The 11,074-nt window shown below is 46.0% G+C and overlaps 1 pseudogene; it reads right to left on the reverse strand.

Annotated features, from left to right (window-relative positions):
• Positions 1-914: 914 nt before the first annotated feature.
• Positions 915-10,148, reverse strand: LOC123060998 (uncharacterized; annotated as a pseudogene).
• Positions 10,149-11,074: the final 926 nt, after the last annotated feature.

Here is an 11,074-nt window from a genome sequence, read left to right on the forward strand (position 1 = left end):
AACGTAGCCGCATGGGCGCGTCTCCCTCCGTGTCTTGAAGGTGCTGCTCCCGGACACTCGTGTAATATCCTGACCTGGGTATACAAGAGATAGATGAATGTATAAAAATTATGTTGACCCGGACGAAGCTCCACGTCGTGCCATCGGTAGCACGATTGTCAGTCGTCCCGCGCAGGATCTGCACTGGTGCACGCCACCTTCGAGTGGGCGTGGTCCTTAACGTGCGACCCACCGGATCGTAGACGCAGCCGCTGGTGCGTTCTGCTCGCTACCATGCGTCCTCCTCGGCGCACGCACTGCCGCGGCCGGGCAGCACCAGGCCGCGTGCATGTTACCGGGCAAGTGCGTCGCGCCCTCTCCTCGGCCTCCTCCGTCCATCTCGTTGATGCTGTCGCCATGGGCGCGTCTCAACTTCAACTTGGCTCGAGTGCGGGCCGGGTAGTACAAACAATGCTATCGAATTAGAAATCAATGATTTATTTGAGCTGAACTTCATATAAAACTTTATTTTGCTCCAGCCTAGAACGGGCCAGCCATAGCCCTTTCAGCCTTGCTGAAGCTCCGCCGGCGCTCTCTGATTTGTGTGTCCCCTACATTTATAGGCAAAGGAGCAAGGCGCAGGTGACGCGCACAACCATTTGGCCCCTCCGATTTTGTTGGAAGAGATACAGATGGCAAAACAGTATCGATGTTTATCTCTTCGATCGGTTTACAGCACGGCAACTATCGATCAGATATTCAGGTATACGTACGCGTATTTGCCGGCCGACTTGTAGGTATTCAGGAAAGTACGTATGAGCCCCGGCTAATCATATACCCTTAGCCTACGTGGTGGAGCCCCACTTGACCCAATTTGATGCTTGCATGCGCTAAGAATACGCATGCAATCTTTGGATAAAAAAAAAGAATACGCATGCAATCTTACCACAGCAAACAGGTTAGGCGTTGTATCCATATACTCCTACATCACGCATGGGCCATGCAAAATGCACCCCGTTATGTACAACTGGAACAGGTAACATCCTGCCGTGACGGGATCGTCATATTAACCGGCGAGTTCACCGTATACGACTGTTCCACGGTAGGTACACATGTCTTGGACCTCCGATCACATTCAATGCCCGCGTACACTCGCCAGTGTTCGATTGGCACCCATAGCTTTAGCAGGCGAGCCCATGTGCAACATCGCCATGTCACCTGCAAGTAAAAATAATTACATTAAGTCCAGAAAGTAGCTCATACAAGATGGATTCATAGTACATGATGACAATCACTGCTGAGGGGTTCTTGGAATCTTCGTTCATAAAAAATGTGCACTACAGTCCGATCAGGTGTTAATGCTACTAGAATTATTATAGGTTTGTTGGAGCTCTAAAAACATATTTTGGTGGTGCTAGAACTTGCTGAAACAGAATGCTTGAAGGAAGCAAAACATTTGTCAGCTCCCACCGGGCTTCCGATATATATACATGACTAAACAACACGCATAAAATGAATAAGCCTACTAATGATTCTACTGGAGCAGTGGAGCGTCATGGGGTTGAAATAACTAGAGTTGGACAACTGAAAAAGATTAACAAGTGAGCAGATCTAAAGCATAGAATGACAAGAGAAAATGCAGAAATGATAGAAAGATGTAAATGCAAAAACTGAACATCTAACTGAACTTGTCATAACCTGGCAGTGTTTTTGGCGAAGGATAAGCTTGGGATGAGTTTGGGAGAGGAGCAGAGAGTGAGACAGAATGGAAATGGAGAAGGGCGGAGGAGAAAAAAGCGAAACAAGTGGAACGGTTGTTCGATGGAATTTTTTATTTTTGAGGGCAATTCGATGGAAGTAAATGCCGGCACGTATGTGCTTGGTGGGCATACGGCGTCCCCGTACAGGACGTGGGATTTTTATCTGGGCCGGGATGCACTTGACGGACGGAGACGTAGTGATTGCGCTGCAGAGGTGGGCCATGACTCGGGAATATATATAATCCATATACGACTGCCTTGCCTGTACGTCCTAAAATACACGAGGGAGTGCGAATCTAGGAGAGAGAGAGCGGGGATGATAAAGCGAGCAGGTGTGCTCGCCCTCAGACTAGCACTTTCGTCGTTTGCTAGTCGTTGCTTTTGCAGAAACGTGCGCAAAGGCACTATAATCGTCAAGATTCTGACTATGTGGCTAACGGGAAGAGATAAGGGCATGGAAGAAATACGTCAAGGACTTGAGTGAGAAGAAAAGAAGTAACCAGGGAAAGCAAAAGAAGAAAATGGACATTGTGAAGAAATCGTGAAGATTCCGACTATGTGGTTAACGAGAAGAGACAAGGGCATGAAAGAAATGCGTCAAGGACTTTGAGAAGAAAAAAAGTAACCAGGGGCAAGCTAAAGAAATAACTGGACCTTCTTGCGAAGAAAGAAGAAAAGGAGAAGGGCCAAAGAGCAATAGTGGCAGATCAGGAAGGGGATCAAAATCCCTAGCCGCACCTCCATTGCAAATCGGACCTGGCTACATCTCCTTCTCCCCCAACCTCTGGCGTGGTGGTGCGCCACCCAGTTATCCATCTCCATCTCCACCACGTGCCACCTCCCTTTGCGAGAGCCACTAGCACCCCGGAGCCACAGCGCTACCTCCCTTTGGTGCTGCCTGTTCCTCACCTCTCCGATCTGCTGTTGCTCTATGCTGCTCTCTCCCTCCCTCCCTCCCCCTCTCTCCTCTCTGTCCCTCTGTCTGTGAGTCTGTCTGTCTTTCCCACGCCTTGCTCGCATGATATTGATGGAAGGGAGTTCAATACGAATCAAATCAACAGCAGCAGGGAGAGGATTTGAAGGAGATAAAAGAGGAAGGAGAGCAGATGATAAGATTAGTGGAAAGTTGCAGCAACAGCTGGTGTTGCAACCACCAGTAATGCCAGTGGCCGCCTTGCAAGGCTCAGGTTAGAAACACCCAGGAGGAGGCATGACCGTGCGCGAGTGCAGGGGAGAGAATAGGGTTCAGGGGCCAGCCTTAGACCTCCTCCTCATTACATTTTTAAGAAAACGGCGGGCCCATTTTGAATCGCTCGACTCAAAAGACTAGACTAGTCAACCAGCTAGTGGAGTCGAGTTAATCCCAAGCTACAATACTAGACTAGTTGCACAACTAGTTAAACACCATGGGGATAAATATGCACAAGCAAAAATAATCTCAGAATGCTGAAAACTAAATAACTAAAAACCGAAGGCTACGCAATCATCTTATATATCCTCACATTTTGCGGCTACCGAAAATAGAGGTCCAGATTATTCATTATTATAAGTAACTTCAAGTGGTGACTACGCTGCTACCTTGTCATGGATCATGATAAAGCAGGTGATCACTACCACTATTCAGTATAAAGAGTACAATATCCCCATAACAGTTACTAATTTTACAAGCTGGAATTGTTACCACATGATGCAAAACTGTCAACGATAGGAGGTAAGCAAAAAGTGGGTACCTTCAAAGATTATACTTATCTATCCTACTCAGGCTCTAAATAATACCACCTGAAAAGGTAAACATCGTAATCATTAAGTGAAAAGGACATCAGAAAATGTACAAACCTATCAAAATGCGCTTACCGAAGTTTCGTGCCCTTCTTTTTGGAGTATGGCCTTGGTGGCATGGGCCACACTCTGCCTCTGTACTTCCCGATGCCTCCATGCTCTTCTACAGTGAAAAGCGTTCCTCTTCTGAGATTTGCTTCGAGTAATCTTTCTTTAAAGTGCTCATCATTTTCATCACTATGCTTCATTATTGCAGCAGTTTCTTGCTCCAAGAACTCAGATTTCTTGTTCGGGAGAAAGAACCTGGTTTTGATAACTTTTCTTCTTCGCAGTATAACATAGGCATCAAGGCACTGGGATAATCTTCGGAAAGGCACACCAGTCACAAGCTCGTATGCCTTCTCCTCCTCCTCCCGTCTCTTCTCCTCTTCCCGAATCTTAACCTTGTCATCCTCCTCAATGTCATCATTAGCAGGACCCGTCACTGTGTTGCATGAATTGATTTTACCCTCTTCCTGCTCCAGCCCCTTCTCCTCCTCCTCATCCTCCTCCTCAACATCAGCAAGACCAATGTTGCATGAATTTGTTCCATCCTCTTCCTCCTCCAGCCCCTTCTCCTTCTCCTCCTCCTGCCCCTTCTCATCATCATATGCAGTAGCATCATCATTGACACATGTATCAGCAGCAGCAGCAGTAAAAACATCGCCATTATATGAACTGATTCCACCTTCTTTATCCTCCTGCCCCTTCTCCTCCTCCTCATAATTATCATCATCATCGGCAGCAGCAGCAGCAGCAACATTAGAGGCAGCAAAAGTATCCATTGCTGTTTTTTCAATTACTTTATCAAGGGCATCCAGAGCAATATGAGATACCTGTCTCTGATTTGTGACACTGCCATCCAAACAAGGTGCTGGAATAGGCACATCAGCATTACAAGCAGCAGCAGTTCCTATAGATCTTTTCTCAGTTATTGTGTCGAGGGCATTGAGAGCACTATGAGAAACTTGTCTGTGGTTTGTCACCGTTCCATCCAAACAAGAGGGTATTGAAATAGGTGCATCCACCTGCTTCCTCTCCAGGGACTTCATGGTGTACTGAAATATCCAATCGTTCTTTCCAGCCTCAGTGGAATACAAAATAAGCATATCAGACGCAACATGGCATGGCAGGTGTCCTTAAAAGACATGTTCTCTTCGTGAGTACTAATAGCATTAACAGCAGCACGAAGCGCGTGTATTTTTAGCTTTAGCCCTGAAACACCACCATCGTACGAACCACCTAAATTTGATAACATCAAATCAGAGGCAATAATATATTTTTCAAAGTTTGCTTCATCATGACTGTCAATGTCTTTGATCTGCCAGCAGCTGTCAATATATTGTTTGAAGGTTGCTTCATCATGCCAACAGAGAAATGGATAGGAAGATTATAAGAAAAGCTTCCATCGTCATTACGACTCCTTCGGACGAAACCCGAAATCCAAATACTTTGACCATCAATCACTACACCAACATCATTATTATTATTCCTGAACCAAAATATAAATGTCCCATCTGCTCTCGAAACAGTGACTTTATTGCTACCAGGTCCAAGCTCATAAACTGTATCAGACCCCGCAAAGTGCCAAAAACGATAAACACTTATTGCCCTCAAATAACTCGCCTGTACCTTGGTGGGACTAGGACTTGTGATGTCAAAAATGACACTGCTCTGCAAAGATGTAAGGGGCTAAGGCAATTAAATACATTGAGAAGCAAAGATGTAAAGGACCAAGGCAATTAAGAGTTACACATTCAGAAGGCAAAGATTATACCTTTATTTCTCCAACATCATAATTGAAAATTCGATTCGGTTCTGGCAGTCCATACAATGTAGACTCATAAAACAGCCGCTTCTTTGCGGCTGACCATTTGGAAAAGAACTGATACTCTGTTTCTGGTACCATTGCCTTGATTTTAAGGTTGATTTCTTAGTCCGACAGAATACTCACGTTCATCTGAAACAAAATTTTACAGATCAATTTACTGAACATCATAAAGAATGCAGATATATACATGGCGAATTCTTGCAACATTAAATTCATTAACATGTTGAAATGCATATCAATTTAACACACCTTAGTCGATGAAATTCTTCTCAAAGTGGTTTCCTTATGTGAAACGTCTAGCGGCTGAAAATGCATTGAATTCTTATCATGAGAATTATAGCATAAAAGATTTCAATTCATAAACATATAATGATACTGCATAATCAATATAAAGTTCACTTGGCACCTTGTTCTCAGCATAAGTCTCAATAATACCAGCCACGGACCAGTTCAAAATATCTGAAATTTCTGTGGTCCATGGGAAAAGAAACTCAACAATATCAACATGTTTACGTTGTGCGGCAACTTGTATTGGCTTCAACCCATCGACATGCTATAGGAAAGAAAAGGATAATAAACAGTCAAAACTTAGTTTTACTTGGCAGTACAAGAAACATGCAAAATTCAACGAAATGTGAGTGTACAATATAATCAAGATGCACAAAAGGTTCATAGTTGCAGCTACAATGCAAAAAAACAAAGTTCAATGATTATACGTTTTTTTAGTATGAAAAAGAAGCAATAGCATCGCTAAACCGGCAAATACAGGTATCGCTCAGATTAGTGTGGATACAACAGGTGTTCTTTCCAATTTGTAAAGAAACGTAAAAAATATGAAGGTTTATTCAAGAAAAATTGAAGTTCGTTGATTACATCACAATAATCTGGGTCAGCTCCATATTTTAGAAACCAATCGACTAGCTTGATGCTCCCACTAGCAGCAGCAGCGTGTAGAGGATTCTTGATAAATTTAGGATCTGCGCCTGCCTATATTGCAGAAAATGTAGTTAGTTTAAGAAGTAAATACAAATGTAGAAGTTTCACTGAGTAAATACAAATATGTTACATGCTGAAATGAACACAAAACAGAAACAGAGCAATAATGAACCCAAAAGGGGCTTGATTAATTGTGTACCTCTATAAAAGATCAAAACACTCGAATGAACCGAAGGAGACAGCACAAGATAGAGGTGTGACTTCATGAACGGAATTGAACTCTGGTTCTGGCTGCACCTGCAAAATCATCGATGTCATAGCTACATGTTCTATAAACCTTCATGAGGAAATTATAATGAAAATTCACCTTAGCACCGTGTTCTATGAGAAACTTGACTGCACATATTTGTCTGCACCTAGCAGCACACGCAAGTGCAGTACCCTCAAAGCCTTTGGCATCAACATTAACTCCCTTGTCAAGTAGAAGCTTCATTATTCCTAATCTTCCTGTATTAAGAAACATACACAACATTATATTACTCCCATTTTAATGAAAACAAAAAACAAGGTATCACTTACCAAACTTTGCAGCCATACACAGTATAGTTGGCCCAATATTCAGGACAGATGGATCGGCCGCGTTGTTGAGCAGGCATTCAACAGTTTCCATATGACTTTTATCTGTAGCTATCTTCAATGCTGTTTGACCTGAAATTTATTCAGAGATAACGTAAACAACATATAAACACTAGGTACAACTAACGCCTATATTCCATCACACGATAGATGTACAGGACAATCAAATAGCATGCTATCATTAAGAAAGCTACACATACGAAGTATTTTAATGATATAGCATCCATCTACTAGTTTTCTTTTGTCATATTGTATCCGTCTTCCAATCTTTTCCTACTTGATGAAATTTGTGCAGCAATTAACATTACACGCTGTTACAATTTCAGGAAGATGACTGTCTGTTTTTACTAAGAACATCAAGCACATCGTGATATATGACCCAGAAGTACAATGGGTGTGAAACCAGTACAAATTGCAGTTTAGACACATATCAAACTGCAATAACACTCTATCCATCTCCAATTATACTCGAAACGAACTGCACCACCAAACTGTGCTGCATGGGCCGATTTCAGATTTAAAATTCTATACTCTGATGCTATTGTGGTACTGTAACTGAACCAAAGGGTATTTTTTAGGCATGAATGGAAGGAGTTAAATATAGAATATGAATATGGAAACCACCCTTTAATTTACTCTCCGGTTGCTACTTTCTACAAGGGTTTAATCCATGCAAGGGTTCAATCAGATATACCTGAGGGTTTACAAGTTTATTATACAAACCTAGTTTATTCACGAACATATATTATTTAATAATATACTAAGAAAATACCTAACAAAAATTATTTAAAAAGGAAATCATGCTACACATGCATAAAAAATTTAAGTAGTACCTTTACCATAGGCAGCATTCACATCGATGCCAACTTCACTAATTAGATATGAGCAGATATCCGCTTTGCCTTTGCGAGCTGCAAGGTGTAGCAACGTTCGACTCTTGCTGTCCCGAAAGCTGGCGACCATATCATTCCCCTCCTTCTCAATAAGTTCCATAACATCTTCATCGTAAACGGAAAATCAGTTGGTAACACGGGAAAGGAAAGCGTCGGGTCAGATCAGACTAGAGCCTACCTTTCAGTGCCATAGAGTATTTGACAAAAAACTACCACATTAGGGGTTACCGTCCCACAGAACTACCACATTCAAAAAAGTGACTGATAACTACCAAAAAATTCTAATTTTGTGACTAAAAACTACCACATTTGAAAAATGACCGGTTTAGACGATTTAAACACGTTTATGACATGCGGGACCCACCCGTCAGGGGTGACGTGGCGGCATGGTCAACCTTGTTTATTTAGACCGTTAAGTTGAGCGTTATGACAAGTGGGGCCCACATGGTATTCTTCTTCCTCCTCTCCGTATCTTCCTTTGGCATTTTACCAAACACCTCCTGTGCATGGGAGGGAAGCGGGTCAACTCCGGTGACGCGCCCGCCGTGAAGACGCCCCCGTCGCTCCTGACCGAGGAAGATGGTCCAGAGGACGCCACATCCTCGCGCGCCCAGGACGACAGCGAGGTGCGCGCCTCACCTGCTTGAGGTGCTTCACCAAGGTGCTCGCACGTGCTGCAGGAGCTGCTCGTCGTGGTGCTCGCGCTGCTGGTGCTCGCGCACTGTGGCCGAGCCTCGTGGAGGGCGGGAGCCTCAATGTCTCGTTCCAGCGGAAGGGGAGGAGGGTGTTGCGGAGCTCTGGCTCACCCGCGGTCATCGCAGGAGGCGAGAGGAGGCCGGAGCTGTGGTGCTGCTGCTTGCGGCCGCTGCTACTGCTCCTATGCTGGAGGATGTTGCGGTGGTCTTTTTGGAGGTGGCAGTGAAGGACACGGCTTCGACGGCCGAAACATGGTAGTGGCCACGGCCTTGGCGAGCACCCCGGACACCTCGACCTCCGCCGCGCTGTTGGACGCGGAGGGCATGGGGAACTTGACCGTGGCGTGCACAGAGGCGGAGAGGTGGGCCAGGTCCTTCTCGGCGCGACGCAGGGACCGAACCGCGAATGCGAGCCTGTTGCCGCCTCGGCGCCGGAGTGCGGCCTGCGGCTCGGCGGCAAGGGGATGAGCAGGAGCTCGGCGTGCACGTCGAGGCGAGCGAGGCCCGTGGTGCTGTTGCTTGCAGCCGCTGCTACTGCTCCTTGCCGCTGACCACGAGCTCCAGCTCGAAGGGAGGCCGGCGAGGGCGGCAGCAGCAGGGCCTAGAGCTCGCAGCACCTCGGCTTCGCGTGCGGCTGCGCGGGCTTCTCCTCCGGCACCCTCTGGCATGGAAGGCCACCGGAGTGCAGGGCGGCAAAGGCCACCGGAGCATGAGGGGGCGACTGGGCGCCCACTGAAAGCAGCATAGGATGATGCACAGGAGGTGTTTGGTAAAATGCCAAAGGAAGATACAGAGAGGAGGAAGAAGAACGGCTGTGGGCCCCACCTGTCATAACGGTCAACTTAACGGTCAAACTAAACAGAGTTGACCGTGCCGCCACATCACCCTTGACGGGTGGGTCCTGCATGTCATAAACGTGTTTAAATCGTCTAAACCGGTCATTTATCAAAAGTGGTAGTTTTTAGTCACAAAATTAAAAAATTTTGGTACTTATCAGTCACTTTTTTGAATGTGGTAGTTCTGTGGGACGGCAACCCCTAATGTGGTAGTTTTTTGTCAAATACTCCAGTGCCATATGTCCATCGCGCGCGGATATTATCAAAGCTTCCATGACACCAGCCGCGAACGAGAAGGGAGAGGGAGGATTCTTAGCCTCCAACGAGGAATCTAGGGTCTGCATCCCGATAATCAATTAACCTGGTTCGGCATCTAAGGAAACGAAACGCGGGGAGCAGAGGAGGCGAGTCCGAGCTTACCTGCAGGTCGCGGTGCACGCTCCAGTCGCCCCCGTCGTACACGTCGTCGCCGCCGCCTTAAATCGGAAGGCAGCTGATGTAGTCGGCTCGCCTCGGTCGCTGCAGCTCTGGAGCAGGAGAGGAGGCAGCAGAGCGGCGCCGGCTCGTCCCGTTCCTAGACGGAAGCGACGGGGGTGGTGGCTCTGGTCGTCGAGCTCGCCCCGTTGGAGAAGAAGGCGCTGGGGGGTTGGACCAGGAGGAGAGGAGGCGACGGAGCTCGTCGGGGTGGCGGAAGGGGCGGACGCGAGGCTGCGGCTGCGGCTGCGCTCGGGGTGACTCGGGCGCGTCGGGAAATGGGCGAGTAGGGAAGGGTCGGAAAGCAACTCGGGCCTCCCCGTGCTCCCATGATACGGACTCCCGAGAGCCCTTGATCTGAGATCCAATGGTTGAGCTTCTGCAAGTTTGCAAAAACCCCTCCAAAATCTGATATTTACACGCAAGTCTAGAAATTTTGGTCAGTGGGCGTTGGAGGGAAAGTATTAGGTGCTAGGTGGTACGCCCTGTGTGCTCCCATCCATGATACGGACTCCTGAGAGCCCAATGATTGCATAAGGTCTGCAAGTTCGCAACAAAAAAAAACCTTCAAAATCTCATTTTTACACACAAATCTAGAAGCTTGGTCAGTGGCCGTTGGATCTCAGATCCAAGGTCTCTCGGTATCACCTGATATTTTCCAGTGTCTCCAATGTTGATTTCAAATTTCCTCCCGCATCCATACATGGACACAGGGCCAGTTCGCGGACACGAATGCATGAGCCAGCCATCCAACGCTATATGTATACATCGGGTCCCAATCTTTTTTAAGTCTGCACATTCAAATAGCCGCATATATAGTCTAGCATGGTTCAAATGTTCAAATGCACCTGTAGTTCTAATTTAAAAAAATCAAATATTACACTCCAACATTGTTGTACCCTCTAACCGTCCACGGATATTCAATTAAATCTTTCTTCAGTTGCTCGATGCCGAATTTGTGATGCATTTGAACAAACTCTATAAATGTGGCAGGATTTTGATCTCGAAGTTCGATAGGATCACTCATATTCTCAAATGCAAGAGTTGTGACAGCATCCTCACCCTCATCCTCAATGATCATGTTGTGCGTGACCACACAAATAGGTTATCAACTCTCACAAGGTCTCCAAATCTCGTTGTTTAGAAGGTCCACGAACAACTGCAATACATGCCAACAGAACTTCAAATGCCCTCTCAATATCCTTTCTAGCTGGTT

The sequence above is a fragment of the Triticum aestivum genome, chromosome 3A, assembly GCF_018294505.1.
Source record: "Triticum aestivum cultivar Chinese Spring chromosome 3A, IWGSC CS RefSeq v2.1, whole genome shotgun sequence".
Lineage (NCBI taxonomy): Eukaryota > Viridiplantae > Streptophyta > Magnoliopsida > Poales > Poaceae > Triticum > Triticum aestivum.